This window comes from Protopterus annectens, chromosome 11.part0 (assembly GCF_019279795.1).
Source record: "Protopterus annectens isolate FY-2018-M chromosome 11.part0, PAN1.0, whole genome shotgun sequence".
In the NCBI taxonomy this organism is placed as follows: domain Eukaryota; kingdom Metazoa; phylum Chordata; order Ceratodontiformes; family Protopteridae; genus Protopterus; species Protopterus annectens.
Window position 1 is genome coordinate 964897587 of NC_056745.1, and position 20774 is coordinate 964918360.

Below are 20774 nucleotides of genomic sequence, written 5' to 3' on the forward strand. Positions count from 1 at the left end.
AATTGTGACAAGCTATTACTTAATTAAAGATAGCTTGTTTGGAGTAGTTCCTGTTACAGAGTTTATTGGTGTTACCAAATTGATTTTTGTTTTGAAAGACAGCTTTGTAATCAGACTTACCATGAAGAACATGTCACTGGGGCTGGTGCTAGGTCCAATATGTTGGAACCCCTAGTGGGCATATGCACAACTGGTCAAGGGTGTTTGCATTTATAAAGTTCAGGAATCTCTGCGCAAGCAAATTGAAGGTGGTATAGGATTTCCACTCTATAGAGGGTAATTAAGTCTCCCATGAATAAGGTGTTTGGTTGGATGGTGAGTGTCTTCAGTAGGTCTAAGTAATGAGTGGGTCTATGTTTAAATATCAAATAACATTTGCATTGAACGGCTAAACATTGAACCTTATCCATCGAATATTCATTCATCGAATGTTCATTTCAGTGAATGGGAAAGTAACTAGTTGGACAACACTTCCCTGTCTGCCCTTTTCCTCACTGTAGTGTGATCTGGGAGTTGGTATATATAGTTAGAGGGGTTTAGGAACCCCCCCCCCCATATGGATAGGTTTGAAATACTGCATCGCATGAGAAGGGGAATTGTTGGCTAACTAGTTACTTTCCCTGTAAAAAAAAAAAATGAATGTTCGCTGAATGAATGTTCAACGGATAGGATTCGATGTTTAGCCATTCAATGCAAATGTTATTTGATGGTTAAACATAGACTCGTAATGAGCTATGGATATTGTGAGGCATAGATGGTGGGCTATAGCATGCTAGGATATGGTATGTGATTTGTCTATGGTGATCTGCACATGGAGAATTTCCAGTGTGTCATCCTGTTTGACCAACCTAAAGGCATGTTTGTTATTGATGCAGATCAAGACTCCTCCATCTTTAGTCCCTGACTATGCAGCTACTGGACTAAATAAGAGAAAGGCACTGAATCCTTGCACTGCTGGTGTACTCTCTGTGGCTTTATACCATATCTTGATAACTGCACAGATGTTTATCTTTCACTTTAACTTTATCTTTTAACTCTTAGTGTTTCTGCTCCATTTTGTTTTCCTCTTCCTACTAGTCTGTGGCTTCATGTCAGTGGTGTGCAGGTCCCTAATATTACTGATGTAAACAGCTTTTCACTTGTACTCAGCATGTAAACTGCATTTACTTCACCTGGAAGAGCTTTGTATGCTGTTGCAACTTATTTGTGGGACTTTGGTAAGCACCTTTTCAAATATTTATGAAGTCATGGCTTGGCTGAGTTATCGTCTCATGTCACACAAGTGAAAGGCTGTACATAAATTGATATAGGTTATTTTTTATCTGCTTTCGGATATATTTCTACTTATGTAGCAATTGCTGTTTTGTACACTTCTACCATATATCTGTAGATTGCAGTTTGAATTTCTTTAGCAGTGTTAACTGGTGACAGTTGGTTTGTAGAATGGTATTGCATTACTGGGCATTTAACTTGTACAGTGACTGCTTTATGGTATGACCTCTATGTCAAATACTTTTAGTAACAGTCTTATGGATGTGAAGTATAGCTCACTTTGTTTAGTTCTAAGTTATGTTGCCGCGAGACTGCCAATTGTTTTAATTCCTTAACCTGGCTTGTAGAATTCAAGAGTTAAAGTATAGAACTTCTGTTTAGCTATATTCTCATATCTCAGTTACTTTGATTATTTCATCTACAAAATGGCATGTTTTAATACATGAACTACAGCAGACATTTTTATTGTCAGTTGTTTTACACTAAGAGATCATGGTTAATAGTTTTTACCATTGTTTATGTGAAAGTGTTATAGCAGAAGTAAGTTACTGAACTTTTGTCTCACATTGTTACTGCTCTAATCTTTAAAGTTAATGTCATATGTACTTTATTTTATTATTTCTGTATTTTTCATATTTTATCTCAGCTAACTCTTTTCTAGCTGTTATCAGTAGTTGCGTGTATAGTACCTCTGTTGTTTTTGTTTTTTCCATAGCTTTTATATTCAACACGCTCTCTCCCCTCCTGTTTTCCCTAGGTTTTAAAGAAAAGTGTCTTCCCTCAAGACTGTGTCTACCTTTACTGATACTGCTCCAACTCCTGGAATTACGCCTGTGCTCTATTGTATAGCCAGTTTACACTAAAAGTATGTTCTAAACTCATACCACAAAGTAGTCTTACTTTGTCTACTGTACAGGGTACCTGCATACCACTGATAACCCCCCATACTCACCTGTTTAGAAACCTTGCCTCTATCTCTCTCTGCCATCTATAAGGTAGTCACTAACCTAGTGTCAATTCTCTCTTAGTTAGCTATACTCTTTTGTTTTTTCTGTTTGTGGTTTCCTTTTAACTGTTTTTATCTTACTGCAAATATCTGTGTATACCTCACTTTTACATCTCTTCCTTCTCTGTCTTCACCTCCCCACCTCTTCTACTTACCTGCTGACTCTCACTGTGTGCTCCTTACTCTTTCTCTCCTGGCCTGCTGATTGTTTCTTGTGGTGACTCTTTCTGGCCAATCCCGCTCTGTTAACCCTCGCTACTCTCGGGCTCACTTTGCTCTCTTCCCACCCCCATTCCCACCCACCCCCATATAATTTCCTTTGCACCTAACCACCTAATCCCTTCCTCCCCTAACTCCACCCCTTCCTGTCTGCTATAACATTCTAAACACCTTACCCTCCCCTACTTATCACTTCATAGTTTAGTCTGCTGCAAATCCTCCTTCCTTCTACATATCCCCTACTCCCCCTATAGGTTGTTTCACTTAAATTTTACTTCAACTCTCTAACAGGTCCAACAACTTACTTTTCCTAGTCCCTTATCCACTCCTTACTCCATCCCAATCCTACTTCCCCACCTTAGCCCATGGCTTTTGCAACCCTCTCCATTTTCCTCTTGCCTCCATTACTTTTCCTTCTCATTCATACATCTTGTACTGCTCCATTAACACCTGTCCATAGAGATCCCACTAACCCCCATACTAACTATTTCTCATCTCTGCAGTACTCTATTACAATCTCCTCCTCTATCTTTTCCATGAACATTCCTCTGCCTAAAATCCAACTTCCTCCCCCTCCTCTCTAGCATCTAAAACCAAGACTAAGTACTTGATTTACAACCCATTTAATTTCAATCTTTACCAACTTCATGTAGCCTTGCTTCTATCTGGAGACATACATCCAAATCCTGGGCCAGTCCATCACCCCACCATGCATAACTCTACCTCTCCCAACATAATAAACTCATCCTCTCCAAACAAATGTATTTCCTTTTACTCTATGAATGCCCGTAGTATTCTAAACAAAGTTAGTGAAATCCATGCCCGGATAGCCTTCCACACCCCTGATGTAATCACCCTAACAGAGACTTGGCTAAAACCCCAAACCTCTGATAAAGACATTCTCCTCCATGGTTATAATATACTCTGCATAGATCGCCAAAACAAAAAAGGGGGTGGCGTTACCATCCTCTACTCTAACCACCTCACCATTACAAGTATTATGAAACCTATCCCAACATTTTCTCCTGCTGAACTACTAACAGCTAACCTTAAAATAAATGACCACACCACTATTACAGTAGCAGCCATCTATATTCCTTCAGGAGACAACATTCTTCTGCTCGAAAATATTCTTTCATACTTTTCTCAACACATCCCCGATGAAACTATCCTCCTTGGGGATGTCAACATTAACTGGTTAACTCTCAGTAATCCAAACTCTAATACTCATATTAATTTCTATGGCTTTACACAGCTAATCTCCCAACATACCCATACAAACAACTCTCACACATCTAGTACTCTTATTGACTGGGTACTTGTATCTAATCCTTCCAAATATCATAACCTTGAAACCCTACCAAACACCCTGAGTGATCACTCCCCTATAAAAGTGCTTAGGTTCACTCCCCACTTCGCAAAACCTCCTAAATTTATCACTTATGATAAACTCTCTAACTTCCATCCAGAAACCTTTAATGCCCTCCTCTCTAAAGTAAACTGAAAATTCTTTACCCAACTCCCACTAGAAGAAGCAGTCCTAGCTTTCAACTCTACCTTCCTTAGCATCTTAGACTCACTTGCTCCCGCTCACAAAGTCTGAATTAAGTCCACCATATCTCCATGGCTTTCAAAAGCCACTCATACCCTTATGATAACTAGAGATAAACTACGGAAAAATGGTCACAAACTAAGCTCCCTGCAGACTTGCAAAAATATAAAGAACTCAGAAATCTGACAAAAAACACATAAACAAAGATAAAAAGGGCTTCTATAACAAACCTCCCACAGCCCTAAAATCTAATCCTAAAATATTCTGGAAGTCTAGTTACCAAATATTACATCTTGGTAATCTTAGCTCCCCCAATCTATGCCCAGACAAGACATCTGAAAAAACTGCCACTATCTTCAATACCTATTTTATCAATTCAATATCTAAGCTACTGAACCCTAACCCAAACTCCTCTACTACTAACATCTCCAACTTTTCTGAACCTACTTCTAATACTAGCTACTCAAATACCTTCTCCCTCAAACCTATACCTACTAGCTACATCAAAACTACTGTCTTAATTAAAACCATGGTCAGCATCAGCTGACAATATTCATTCCACTTTTCTTCTACTAGCAGCTGACTCTCTTGCTCTCCCTGTATCCATCCTAATTAATCTCTCTCTCTCTCTCTTTCTGAATCTAAAGTCCCTTCCATCTGGAAACAATGCTACACTCTACCTATACACAAAGGAGGTACCTCCTCTGATATCTCCAACTTTAGACCTATCTCTAGCCTCTCCCCTCTCTCTAAAGTACTAGAAAAATATATTCATAAACAAGTTATGCAGAATCTAATACAGAAAAATGTGCTTACACCCACTAAACATGGCTTCAGACCCAAACATAGCACTACTACAGCTCTATTATCCTTCCTCAACACTGTCTCTATAGCCATAAATGACCATAAATGTATTTCTTGCCTATTCTTGGACCTCTCAAAAGCTTTCAACACTGTCTCACACTCTCTTCTGCTGAACAAACTGTATAACCTCAACCTCTCCTCTGATATTGTTGCATGGTTTTCCAGCTACCTCACTGATAGATCTCAATCAGTGAGATGGCACTCTGCACTTTCCCCTCCTCTCCCTGTCAAAATGGGTGTACCTCAAGGGTCTATCCTAGGGCCTTTACTTTTTAATATCTTTACTAATCAGCTCTATACCTCCTGTCCTCAGTCATCTTTAGTGCAATATACAGATGACTCTACAGTCATCACCACAGCCAACTCTCCCTCTAAGCTCTTCTCAGCTACTCAGGCATCTTTTAACTTAGTTGAAACATGGCTCTCCAGCAACCAGCTCATCCTTAACCCTAAAAAAAAAAAAAAAAAGCTGTTACTCTTCCTACCTAAAACGTTCAACAATATTAAACCCTCCTTCTCCATACAGTCCCTTAAAAACACTCCCATTCAGTTAGAATCCTGTACTAAGCTCTTAGGTGCAACCATCGACGATCATCTTAAATTTGACTTGCATGTTAATAACTGTATCAAAAAGGCTCATTCAAAACTAGGGCTCCTTTACCATAACAAACAATTCCTTACCTCTGAAGCCAAGATTACTCTCTCTCTCTTACCTATCTTCTACCCAGTCTAATGTACAATTCTCAAATTCTCATAAATCTTAACTCAACACTCCTGACCAAACTCGAATCTACCTACAACAAGGTAGCTAGATTTGATGCCCAACAAACCTACAAATCCCATCACTGTCTCTCTCTATAACACCTAAACTAGCTTGAATTACCCCACCAGCTTTTCTCTCACAGCTCCAGATCATCCATTTTATCCTATACCACTCTTCCTACTACCCACCATTATCCCCACTTATCTCCCATTATTCTCCCTCCAGACCTCTAAGAAGCTCTAACCAAGAACTACTACAAATCTACAAATCCAAGTCTAAATTTGGATGCAACATGCAAAGCTATCACCCCACTATTGCCTGGAATAGGCTCCCACTAGAAATCAAGACCCTTACACATCCTAAACTATTTAAGACAGCCACGAATGAGCACTTTAAAAGTCACTGGTCCTGCCACTGCACTCTCCCTCCTTAACATCCCCTACTTCTCATGCCTTAATCTACTTTCTGCCCTTAACTCACTCTTCTCACTTGCTCTCTCTAATCTTCCTTGACTACTCTTTCTACTGACTTCTAAAATCTGTTAAGCAAATTGCCTCAGAGAAACATCCTATTGAAATTGTCTTGCCTTCGAGCAACTACATCATGATAAACCTGGGTTTTTGTAACCACTTACCCCAAAAACTATACTCATCTTAATGACATATTTCTTTTTATACATCTTGAAATAGTTATGCTATACTCCTGATTACTGACACTGTATAACATTGTATTGCTACTTAACACCTTGTAATAATCCTGCAACATTGCTGTTTAATCCTAATTTATAATGAAAATTGTATAATATGTTGGAGCTTTTCTCCCCGGGCCTCTGCTGAAAAAGGGCTCTTCAGCTCAGTTGGACAATCCCGGTCAACAAATGTAAAATAAATAAAATAAAATAATGTAAAATAAAATCTCTAAAGTGAGGAGAGCTTGTTTTGAATGGTGTTTCTTGTATAAGCTCCTGGCATTGAGCAGTAACACCTTAAGGTTCTCATAAGTTGATTTCGCTATGTCAATAGGTTTGCCAATTTGCCATTGTCTAAAAAAAGCTCTGTGGGGAAAGATAAAGTTTTAGTCAATATGAAAAAGCCTAGAGGGGACAGGTGCAAACCATCCTTGGCAAAGCAACATGGTCTGTTAACCATATCCTCTCATGCTGACAAATATTGGACCCCCCTCAAATGACACAAAAAACTATGCGAATTGTTAAATTTAGTAATCTTTTGTTCATAGTGTGGCATCATCCCTGGTGAAGGCAAAATGCTGTTAAGTGCTAGGCACATATCAGCCTGAGATGCATAGTCCAAGAAATCCATAATGTGTCTCTTCATAGTCTAGGTAGGCAAATGAACTATGATTAAATCATGCTGATAAGTGTGGTGCAGTGACTTAAGTGCATGCATAACTTGGTGGATCCTGGCACCAGATAGGCGACTAACCATTATATTCTCTTTGTTACGACAGGTGGGTGGGGCATCAGCAGCACATCATACAATGGAGTCCCCTATGACTACAATCCTGGGAAGTGTGTTTGCTTGCCTTATAGGCTTTATATTTGGATTTTGACTGATTGTGACTGTATGGTGTTAGGTGTTGCTTTTGTTGAGTGCTCCTGGGTTTGCAGAGGATAATCTTTGAGGCTAGAAAGTCTAGGAGGTCTTTGGGGTTTTGAAAGATTGCATATAAGTGTCTTATGTGTGCGTTGCATACTATGTGTGGTGAGTGTAGTGTGTGTGATTTTGACAACCTGGTTTATCTTACGTGTGCTTGTATGCAAGAGTTTAGTCTCCTGTGGCATTGTATATGTATATCTCTCCCACACTATATCTGTTACTTTAAAGATAAGTGATTGTCAGTAAACGTGAGGCAATTTCTACATTGTCTGAAGATACCCATACCCATCCACCTGGCTGCAGAGAAGTTAGGAAAATGCATATCCATCTTGTCCAGTCTTTTAATTGGTCAGCTACAAAGGTGTAGTATACTGGGACATACAGAAGGCTATTAAGGGTGCTTTTTGGGGTTAAAGACTAGACTAGGTTACATAATACTAAATTTTCATGACAGTGATCCCCAACGGATAAGCTAGCTGATCTCAGCTTTCTTGTGTGTATGGTTGTTTCTCTATATTACAAAGTACAGTTTTCTGGATAGTTTTATGGGGGAAACTTGCTTTTAAGATGTGTGTGTCTATACATGTAACTGCTAACCACTGCAGCACATTGAGCAGTTCCACATAAATACGTCAAATGTATACAGGCACTGAAAAGCCAGTAAAATAACTACTGAGCCCTTTGGCCAATAAAATGAGTACAGTTAGAGCCTTTGTGTGTTTCCAAACTCAGACAGACAAGACAATCATGTACTGCCACTAAATGAGTAATCCCAGTCCTCCTAATGTAAAGCACATGTAATGCTACCACAAACAGACAAACAACAAGCTAGATAACCTTTTAGGAGGTGATTTAAAGGCAAACAATCCAACATTAACAACAGTGTGAAGAAATGAACTTTTCCAAGCAAAATTACAGTTTAATGCACAAATAATCAAGAAAACAGCAGTGATTTGCTTAAATAAACAAGTGCATTATTTCAATAAGAAGTGCTTCACATTGCCTGGAGGTAATTGGATACAAGTAAATCACTCAAGGAACACAGGTGAGGATACCAAGCATTGCTGAACTCTGTGGAAATGAGCCTTTTAAAAATTAGTCTGTCAGTCTGCAGACTGTTACAAGCCTAACCAATAAATAGAGGTTAGAATCAAACCCTGTACACAGTATATGTGAACTTCAGACCTTAACCCTTATGCCAACCGTGTCCCATCTTTTATTGCAATAGTAGGCCATCAATCTGCAGATTATTAGATGCAGAGCCAATAACCAGACTGTGACCAAAGGTGAGAATGAAACCCTATACCTTGTGTCTTTGACATAAATGGATGGTAACTAGTGTATGTGCAAGTGCAACAAAACAAGGAAGATGTAATCAAAGTGAACAAGTGAAACATCCAGCTATGTAAAAAACAAATGTATATGGAGTGAGAAATATGCAGGGATTTGTGTCACAGAATGACAAAAAATATCATATAGTGTGCCTAAAAAGAACACTGTGACTTGGCTATGGAAAACTAATAGCAGCTGCAATAATCCAGCTGGACAATAAAGCTCACTGCACTGATGTACAGCTTCATTATAGTAGTCACAGCAATGCTGCTCCATGAATAAACGGCACAGCAAAGGACAATGGCATGGGTATAGATGCATTACAAATGGCAGTGTGAAAATGGCAATGAGGTCCTATGCCATGGTAGTCACATGCCCATGAGGCGATGAATAGAGAAATGCTGCAGTAGTGTAAAGGAGAAAACAGGCTAACTGCAGTGGTATACCCAAGGTTAGTACTACTGGCATGCAGATGGGAATATCAGGTACGGGCAGTAGTACATTTACAAATGCACATAAACCATATAAAAGCCCTATAAGCATTAAAGAAGTATGCAATTGTTAACTTTTAAGCAAAAATACAAGGCTGGGCAGTGCTAAGAAAAGCAGGTGAAACATCAATACAGGACTGGTAGCAATACAGAACACTTACCCAATGCCTGGAGAATCAGGCCTGCCTCCACTGGTAGTCAAAGCAATTTTCTGTAATCCCCTCCTTTACTGAAAAAATAATCACAGAACAGCCACAATCCTCATAAACAGCATATACCTATAAATTACGGTTTACTGCAACATGACTCAGAATTTATTAATCCTTGGTATAATCGTCAGGTTGTCTCTGCATAACTTTGTCTCCCCACTGGCAGAGACATTTTGGGTGGTACCTCCTCAGATTTCTATATTGGTCTATATTGGTGCCAGCACTGCTCAGCAGACAATGACATGTCTCATCCACCTCATGAAATTGTTTGAAATACATTACAGTGTGAGAATATAATTATGCACATGGCATTTTTATACTTCCTCTTTACCATGAACACTTCAGAAAGATTATATGTATATGAATCCATGCCAGTCCCAGCCTCACTTCAGTGCTGAATCTGCTCACTATCCCAATTTTTCATTCGGGTAGCTGCTGATAGAACTACAAGGTAAACAAATGGACTTTGCCTACATCACATTACATACATTACAAAAGGCCTGAAAAATCAAATTATACTTTTAGCTTTTTTCACTTGCTGTTTTACTGCTTTGTTACCATACATTTGTTTTAACAGCTCTGCATATGTACTAAACAACATAATTTGCTTAGAATATATTCCGCCATCATAAGTTTATTATAGTTTACTGTTTGTTATGCATTTTTCAAAATTTCAGCAATTAACTCATATTTTATTGTACTTCCTGTACCATTCTAAATCAAAATATATTAATGAAGTTGAGATAAACAGTGCTGAATCTGATCATTTAGTTATTCAATGCTGGTATCACCTCAAAATAGTAGATAGTCCTATATGATGAATGAAGAAATCATAAATCCCTCATGTAATCCCATATTACAACAAAGGTATAGATAGGTGTATACTGTGTAAGTCAAAGTGTGGAAATTTATTTTTTCGGAGGTGGCATTTTACCGATTTCAAACATACCAGTTGGAAGCCTATTATGTTGAGATTACTGGCCACAAAAACACACTAAGCAGAAGAATGCTTTTCCTCTACTGATTAAAATAGCAGTTTGTTGCATAGTTTAAAGAAGCAATTAAGTTACAATAGGCTAGCCATCCAGTGGTGTGAACCTTGGCTCTAGATGATTATCATTTTTTCAGTGACATCATGACCCCATGTGCAAAAATGGGAAAAAAGACTGTGAATGGATGGATGGATGAAAAAAAAGTCAAAATTAAACAAACTATTGCCAGAGGGACTTGAAAGATAATAAACCTCTTATCTTTTAACTTATGAATTGTTTTGATTGGAATACCTTTTAGTGTGAGAATGCAATTATGCACATGACATTTTTAAATTTCCTATTTACCATGAGCACTTCAGGCTGAATACTATGTATAAAAATACATTTTATGTACATGTAGAAAGAGATATCCTAGCTACATCCTTATACTGCATCAAAGTAATGAGGAGCTTTTCAAAGAGTGTGGCAAAAAAGTTTATAGTATATAAACCAATGAGCTAACCTCAGTTCTTCTTTAAGAATATACTTATTCAACATAATCATATCACCAAGAAGCATCTAGTGTAGCAAGTTTTAAGTATTCCCTGACCAGCATATTCCTAAGTCGTCATTTTGTTGGAATCTTTGAAGAGAGAGTGCGCAAAGGAGAGTGATAATTTAGTATAACATCCTGACATTGATGATGTGGCACTTTTATGTGAACTTTCAAATGATATCCAAAAAATACAAAATATATACTACAGATATGCTAAAGTCTTAAGTGCAGATTCAGTAAAGACCAACAGTCTGATAAAACCACGTGCGAGTTGTGGCACGACACACAGATGGTAACGTGCCATTTTATATTGACTAAGTGGTACTACACAGTGTGTAGAGCCATGCAAACACAGCAAAAATCGTGGCATGCTAATTACAACAAAATCAGCTGAATAGTATGCTAATCAACCAATCCAAGATGGAGAAGTTATTCAACAAGCTATAAAGCAACCATGTAGACTGAGTACTGGTTTTCCCTGAGAATTCCAAAACCTATTGGAATACAGCCATGGAAACTTCTGTACACAGAAACAGTGTTAGGGTATGCAGTTGCTCTTATGCATGTGTATGTTCAACAGGCCCAAGTCTATGCTGCTGCTGCTAATAGAAGACTGTCAAGAAGGAGAAGAGTGTTTAGACCCTGTTTAACTTTTTGCAATCTTCATGCTGTGGAAATTGTAGAGTGCTACTGGGGGATAAAGACAAACTACAGGAACTCTGCAACCTCTGTCGTCCTCAACTGAGAGCAAGGACAAACAGAGGGGAACCAATACTGGTAGAGACTAAGGTATGTGTATCACCTAGATGTTTAGCTACAGGAACCTTCCAAAAACAACAGAGGGTATGCCGGGGATGCCAAAAGCATCAGCATCCAGAATCCTCCATCAATTCCTGAATGCTATGCAACAGCATGTCAGTGACTACATATATTTCCCTGTACACCTGAGGACACAGCCAGAACTATGTAGGAGTTCTATCCTGTAGCACAGTAGCCTGAAGTCCTGGGTGGCATAGACTGCACACAAAATGTAGAAATCAAAGCACCACCCAGTGAACATGGTTATGCATAGGAACTGGGCTGATGATGTCCATCAGAAATGCACACACAACAACTGATGAATGCTATAATGAAGTGCACAATCAAACAAGAAATATCATCAAACACGTGTTTGAGCTACTAAAGTTCCAGTGCCAATGCCTAGATACATCTGGGGGAGCCCTGCAGTACAATTCCTGTACATGTGCTGAAATCTTCACCATCTGTGCCATGCTTCACAACATTAGCCTGTGAAAATAGCTGCAGCTGGAACACCAAGGGGAAATGACACACATCCCACTACCACTGGCAAGGTCACCAAAGCCACATGCAGGTGAGGAGTCAGAGGGAGGAACCAGTAGCCACTGTGGGTGTAGGTAGATGTACGCGTGCATAGTATACCCTCACACTGGCCAATAGCCAATTAATAGCACACATACACACCCCCTAAGGGGCTAAAACCTTCATCCTATGTACATACATACAGTAACATTGATGCCAGGCAATGCTCACAATCTTTACTTACCCATGTAATGGCTGTGTAATCGTAGCATCAGACAGAGTCAGCCTCAGAATAAAACTCTTGCAACTGCCAGATTTCCAAAGTAAGTGTTGAACCTGGAATATAAAAATATATGTCTAAGAATACAAATGAATGGCACACATATCATTGTATACTGTTACTTGCTAATGTAATAAGTATAAGGTGGGTGACTTTTACAACGACATCAAGATGTCACAGTAATGACTTATATGAATACAAATGTCCTCTATCAATTAATAGGCCTCATGCATCAAAGATTCACACATTCATACCTGTCAAAAGTACAGATTTTCACAGAATGTCCACAGTTTGGCCTCATACTTTTATACTGGAAAATCATTAAACAGTGAAGTTAGAAAATAATGATGCACATTTCATTTTCAGATTTCATATCCCTTAGAAAAAAAATCATAAAAATAGTAATGCAAAACATGTTATTCTATCAACTGTCTATGTTTGTAAGACCAAAATATTTAAAAAGTCTCCTTATTGTTGGGCCTTTGTCCCACTTTTATTTATAGCTTGGTCCAGCTTTGTTGGCCTAAGGGGTTGGGAGGGACATACACATTACAAAAACCTGTAAGAAAGCAGTGCAGTTTGCAAAACAGCATCACAAGTACACATATACTAAGTATTAAGTCAGCTATATACCCTGAGCATCAGACAAAAGACTTATGTATCCTTGAATCTGAAAAATAGAAAACAAGGATATGTTACAGTCATCATAAAGCAGGTGTGAGTGTCTGCAAGAACACAGCCAAGCTCTGTGCTAGCTCTATATCCTGGTATGTCAGACAGGTGTGAGTTGTGCATGGTAGAGGTGATAGTTCATTGTCATTGTCCCCAGCCATGAGAACTGGCTCTGCCAGGAGTTGCACTGGCACCTCCATGCTCATGGTCAAATGCACTGCTGTTATCTGAATGTGACAGATGTCTGCTGGACAAGATCTCCTCATGAGTGTTCCCAGGACCACAGACTCATGACCTGCTGCATCTGGGTGTGGACACCTCAACCACTGATGGAGCAGTAGAAGCAGTGCCACTACAGGAGCATGATCAGGCACAACCATGTCAGCCAACATCAGACGATGTGGCTGACCTACTTCCACATGGATGATATCCCCCCCCCCCCCAGCAGACATATTATCACAAATACTGCCTGTTCCAATGAGTCATTCATCCAATCCATTGAATCAGCAACACAGTGGAGGCAGTCATGCATGTCAGCCTGTCCCACATCTACAACCCTAAGCATTTCTTCAGAAGCCCTATTGGAACATGCCTGCACCTCCATGATGTCCCTAAACATACATTGAGTGACTCAGAAAGACACACCAAGTTCAGAAGGAGGGTTGACAAAAGGTCTCCTCTGAGCACCAGGAAGCAACACGGTGCACGTACGGCAACTGCTCGGCTGTAAAGACAACACTTAAAGATTAAAGACAGCCAGCAGAAATGGTGGAATACAAAAAGTATTTTAATGTAAAGCACATAACTAGGTAGGGGGTAGTAAGCCCAACTACCTATCTCATCAGACCGGTTTCGGCTGTAATAGCCTTCTTCAGTGAATTTAACAAAAGCACATAATGTCCATTCAGATAAGTATATTTATATATAATGACATAAAGGCAGTTCATTGGTAAATTAAAATTGGTCATTAAGACCAGGTGGGAATAAAGCCCTTAATTTAATGACCCATTTATGTTACTTGAAATAAAGGTGTTCATGGTCAAATTCAAAGCTATGGACATCGCCTATCCAGTTTTGGATATTTGATTTGACTTTTTGGACATATTGTGATTATTGTTTCTATACAGTGGGGCTGAGGGAATTGTTTGAGGTCTATGTGCTTCGTTACTTTATATTTCCTCATGGCCACATAGCAGGCTTTTGCCAGGTCCACTAAATTTTTAGTTACGATTACCCGCTCAGGTGGGATTATATTTTTTGCCAAGATCTATCTTTTGGGGTTACTATATGCAATATTAGTAACTAATCCATAGATGGCGTCATCGCCCTATTTATTATATATTTTTTTCATCTTTATATATTATGCAGGTCATTTATATACTAAAGGGATTTTTCCTAGGTATATATTTTTGATGTACTATACTGCTGTGGTGGTGCTGCGGTAGCGTTGTCACCTCACAGTAAGACGTTGTCCTGTTCGATTCTCAGCTAGAGCATCTTCTTTGTGGAGACATGCATGAATGGGCGTACCTTCGTTGAAGGCTGTGCGTAAGGGCCGGCAACTCGGCATGTAAAAATCTACTGCCAATCATTAGCGGACCGGAGTTCCGCTGTGGCGACCCCTAACTGGGAAAAGCCGAAAGACACAACATATATTTTTGATATACTGTTTAAATGGGCGATTTTGTGTTACTGCTATAAAGGGAACAGCCGGTTGGTCTCGGCACTTATTGTTTAGTTTGCAAATCTATGGTTAACAGTGTGTTTTCATTATGTTTTTACATACCATGTAGCACATATATATAATATGGTTTGTCTAATAATTCATGTGCATTCTACTATTTGCTCTAACTTTGGTTCAGAGTCTAATGTCCATGCATTATGTTAACTCACTGTTGATTTTAAGGGCATTGTGTGGCTAAGCCAGAAGTCTCAACCTCAAAATGCACACACTCGAGGCTCTCCTCAGCATGGAGAAAATCGATGTTTGTGCAGTGACGGAAACCTGGTTCAAGGCTCAAGAGAGCACCCCAGCACTGCCAGGTTACAATTCATATCATACCTTCCGGCCTCAGTTACCGGATCGCAGTACAAAGGGCGGAAGTGTATCCATATTCATCAAGGATACCCATATCTCCAGGTTAGTAGCACAGCATGATGCCCCAGAGATCATCCATGCACAACTATCAGCAGGCAAAACCACATTTCAAGTCGTAGCCGGTTATGGATCACTCACCATGTCCCAAGATGCTCACTCTGCATTCCTTGAGACATTGGAAAATATAAAGGTCCTACCCAACACCATAATCTTGGGTGATTTTAACTACCCTGGTATAGACTGGGTGAACTATCAATGTTCCAAATCCTATGCTCAGCGATTCATAGAATTTATAAATTCAAATGCCCTTGAACAACTAGTATGTTCCCCCACTAGAGGGGACAACATATTGGATTTAATCATGACAAATATGGGCGCCCATTGTACCACACCCGTTATCACCCTCTCCTTGGTCAGATCCGACCACAAACTGATAACCCTGGACATCCTCACTCCTCCACCTCCCCCAATCAAAGAAACCATAGTCAAAAACCTTTCCAAAGCAAACTTCAAACTACTTGCATCCGAAGTGGAAAGCTTCACTATTCCTTTGCAGAAGGATAATGATATCCAGGATGTGGAATCCTACACCAAGGCACTCTATATGCATCTTCAGGATTGCATGGACTGTGCTATCCCCTAATAAAATCAAGACCCCTTCCTCAAGCAAGAAGAAACCAGTCTGGTGGACCCTGGCCATAAGCAAACTTTACAATAAACGGAAGAGACTTATACAAAAAAAGGCCAAATCTCAAGTAGAAAAATCATCCCTGATCAGCATTAGTAAGAAATTGAGGGCCCTCATCAAGTCAACTAAAGCTAATTTTGAAAAGAAAGTTGCCAAGGATGCCAAGGATAACCATAAGGCCTTCTATGGCTACGTCAAAAACCTAAATGGCAACACTCAGGTCTGTTCTGAGCTAGTACAAAATGGAACAAAATACACTGACCCTTCTGACATTGCCAACATCTTGGCTGACAGGTTCAGTGCAAATTCCCCCCCCCCCCTCACCACCTACAGGGCCTATTACCATTCTAGGGAATTGTGTAAGTCCAATTATTACCGATACGTTGGTTAACAAGGTTCTAGCTAAAAATACGGCCTCCATGGGACCAGATGGTGTCCCAGGCTGTGTCATACGTGAGCTCCAAAAGGAATTAACCCCACATCTTAATACCCTGTTCAGTCTCAGCCTCTCCACAGGATATGTGCCCATAGAATGGTGCATGGCAATGGTGGTCCCGCTACACAAGGGTGGGGCCACAACTGACCCTGGGAACTACCAACCAATAAGCCTGACCAGTCTGATCTGTAAGGCTATGGAGCGAATCATTATGGAACTCATAAATGGAGAGATTGGGAACCTCCAGTCACTGGACCCCACACAGTTCGGCTTCGTCAAGGGCAGATCAGGCCTCCTGAACCTGGTGGATTTCTTTGAGACAGTTACTAAGGCTATAGATAAGGGAAAGGAGGTACACACGGCTTACCTTGACCTTGCTACAGCATTTGACACCATTCCCCATTCAGGTATTATTGATAAGCTCACCAGCCTGGGCATAAACCCTTATGTCACAAGATGGATCGCAAACTGGCACTGATACAGATCCCATAAAGTAAGAGTAGCGGGATCTATGTCCGAATCCAGACCAGTAACGAGTGGTGTGCCTCAGGGCTCTGTCCTGGGGCCCCTCCTGTTTGGCATATACTTCTCAGAAGTACAGACAAGCACGGAAGGGCTGTGGCTGACTAAGTTTGCGGACGACTGCAAACTGGGTGCTATAATAGAGTCTCCGGCTGACATGGAGATCCTCCAGAAGGGCCTAAATGAGACTGATGCATCGTGTCAAAGCCATGGTCTCAAGCTAAATGCAAAAAAATGTGTAGTAATCCCCTTTGGAAAAAACAGAGTACCTGCAAACTACAACATAGGAGGTAATCCCCTGAAATCTGAAGAAGAAATAAGGGATCTAGGGACCCAAGTAGATAGTCAGCTTTCCTTTGATAACCATGTTGCCAAAGTGGTTAGAAAATCCTTCTATGTGACCCATCTGATCACAAAAGAGTTTGCATCAAGATCTAAGGATGTAATGATGCCCCTCTACTCTTCCCTCATCAGACCCATTATTGAGTACAATGCACCAATTGGAATGTACCTGGCTAGACATCTTCAGCAGCTGGAGAGACCACAAAGGTACCTAACCAAGAGGATTATTGGCCTCAAACAGTTGGCCTCTGCAGCATGATTGAAAAAGCTAAGTGTTCTCTGTTGCATACCGCTTTCTCAGAGGCGATCTCTGTCTAACATACAGAGCCATGTCCAACCCAGAATTGTTGAACATGCTCCATCTTAGCAAAACCAAATCTACTCAAGCTACACGCTCTAGGGATATAAACCTCAACACAACAATGAATAGAACATGCTGGAGGGATAGATTCCCTTCGCAGAGACTTCCCTTACTATGGAACAGGGTCCCAATCTACATAAGACAGAGCCCCTCACTATCACTCTTCAAGAGGAACCTTGATGAGTGGATGGGTAACAGAAAGTTCACACCGGGGATCACACCAACAGCACTACTAGATAAGGGCCAAGGGTACTAGCTGCTAGTACAAGGGTCTAGGGAACTACTAAAGGGGTGGTGAATACCGCACAATGTGGCTGAGCTAATATATGCCTTCGGGCAGATAGCCCAGTACCAACCTATGAACCAATTATATCTACAAAATGCATATAAATGATTGAACCACAGATATTTTGCCTTTCAGCATTTAATATGATGTTATTTATTATCATTTTTTAAACTTTATGGTTTTTCCTATTAGTTTTCATTTAGTGATCTTGCATTGGTGACTGATTTGGGTTTCTTTTCCCTTGGGGGCCAGGTCTCCTTTAACTTCTTAGTATTCCAACATATATCCATTTGGTGGTGACAAGGTTGTTATATGGTCTTATGGGGTCGACCTGGTTGCAATACATATTATAATAATTATATTTCCTCTTCTAGTAAATGTTTTTGAAAATTGTCATTTCTTCTTACAGCAACTTATATAGACTTTACAATTGGGGCCACATATATTTTTATGGGCCGTTTTAATATCAACACGATAATTGAGTCCATGACATATGTTTTTTGGAATTCACAGGTGGTTGTGATATTGAGTGGATATTTTGAATCATTTTTTATTGGGCTGATTAGTGTGGTCCTATTTCTATTATGATGATACGCAGCATTGTGGTTATATGATTAAGAGGATTATGCCTATGTGACCACAGGGGCTAGCTATTGTATCATTAATATTTGTGTATCAACATCATTTATTTTTTGTTTGTTTAGTTTGCAAATCTATGGTTAACAGTGTGTTTTCATTATGTTTTTACATACCATGTAACACATATATACATCATAATTATAAGGGCGATATTTAAAATCTGTCCCTATTTCTGAGCCTTTGTACCCCATTAATTCAGGTTTTGTCCAGATTTCTTAGGCTAAGAGGTTGAGAGGTATGCAAACATGTATTGGTGGCATATGTGTTATGCCCTTATAAACTTAAAACATAGCTAGAATAACAGGGTTTATGTTAAAATACAATTTCTAAAGGATATTAAGTCTGAAACTCAAATGTATGTCATTATTTAGTCATTTCAATCATCAGATTATCCCAGTGATTTGCCAAAAAACAGAACTTTTTATAAGGAACAGACTAAAATTTTGAGGCAAAAATATGGACATTCTGTGAAAATCAGGACAGTTCAGAGATATGCATGTCTGGAAAGCTGAATTGACTAACAGTTACACTAGCAACCAGCCCATAAACTAAACCCCACTGTCAGATTAGCCTTCCTATTTCAAAAACTGCTTTCCTCTCTGTTTGGCACTGTTGCTCTCCACTTAATGTCATGCAAACACAGCTGACATCATTGTTTGGGTTTGAGCAATAGTAATAAATATGATAATATAACCTGGTAGGAAAATACTATTATCTGTTTCTGCTTGCCCTGATTGGAGATGTCTGGAGGTATGTGGGGTGTTGACTAGTCCGGAATCTTTATTGCATTCCTTGTAAAGTGCTACAGCAGAAGGCTCTTGCAGGGGGACTATATTGGCTCCCAGTACAAGTCTGAGGCATGGAATAGTATGGCCAAGGCTGTTTCCAAGGCGACTTAAATTCCTTGCACTGGAGAACAGCGAGGTCACCATTTTAATGACCTCAAAAGGTGCAAGCAGGATACACTCAACCAGTAGTGGGCCTAGTTTAAGACGGCTGACATCCTGCAGTTGTGTAAGTGTATAGATAAAGATAATTTTAAACTAGATAGATAGCATCATAAAGGTAAGACTGATATGCTTTATGCTATTCCCTTGTTCTCTTCTTTTTATTCCACAATCAACCAGGATATAATGGCAAACAGGGAACCCCAATGCTGAACACTTAAAAAGACTAAGGGAAGCAAGGGGTATGCATGCAGCTCAACATAAGTATTATTTTAGTGAAAGTATTACTCTTCTATATAGTAGTACCAAATTAAGCATGCATATCCCAACTGTAAAATCATGCATGCATGCTTCAGTCTGTAGCATAAACCATCAGTAGGAGTCAGTTCTCATATTGTAGTCAGACGTTATGAATTCAAATGCCACATGTAACAAATATATATAGGAAAATCATTTAAAAATACTACATAATAATTTCAACAGAAGTGGCATAAATGCCCTACTGTTAACTTAATCTGTATAATCTGACGAAGCATATGTGCAATATATGCACATTTTAAGGCTTACTTTGAGCAATCATCAGTTATAGTTTATAGTTGTTAAGAAATATACTGAAATGTAAAAGTAGAAATAAATTCTTTATATTGTAATAATTCATTGTTTGTCACATATGATGGCACTAATTATCTCTTTTTTTATCCCAGCCCTTATGTCTTTTTTTAATTTTATATGTGTGGTCTTGTGATCCATTTCTGAAAATTCACAAAATGCTATACAGCACAGGGAGGTAGGCCAACCACTGTGGCTCAGCATGTTGCTGCTCCACTGGCTCTTGCACTGATACCCAGCACATCTGGGGCCCAACCTGGCAGTACTGCCTCTGCTGCGCCTGCACTACCTAGGCCCTCCACATCAGGTAGCATTACCTCAGTAGCTGATGCAGTGGTGCTTTCTGGGAGTAGTGGCAGAGATGGGGATTTTGTCATCCTCCAGGAGTTGCCAGGCTTGGTGCGTAGGGTTGTGTATAGCACCATTGATGCACGCCTACTCCAGATGGATAGGATACTCTCTATTATGGTACATGAACAAAGACATCAAGCACTCCAACAGCCAGCAGAGTAAGGGGACAGTGATGACAGTTCTGCGGGTTAGGACTAGATTCTCACTGTCCCCATGTTTGACAGGCATGGGTATCCAATGTCCCATCCCTATCCCTAATCATGATGCCTCCCAATTTGTTGTATCCCCCCATCCCTGTGTCTTGTCTTGTTTGTCCTGCTTGTCTGCATCCACTTTCCCACCTACCCTACTTACCTGACCCAGAAATACCTA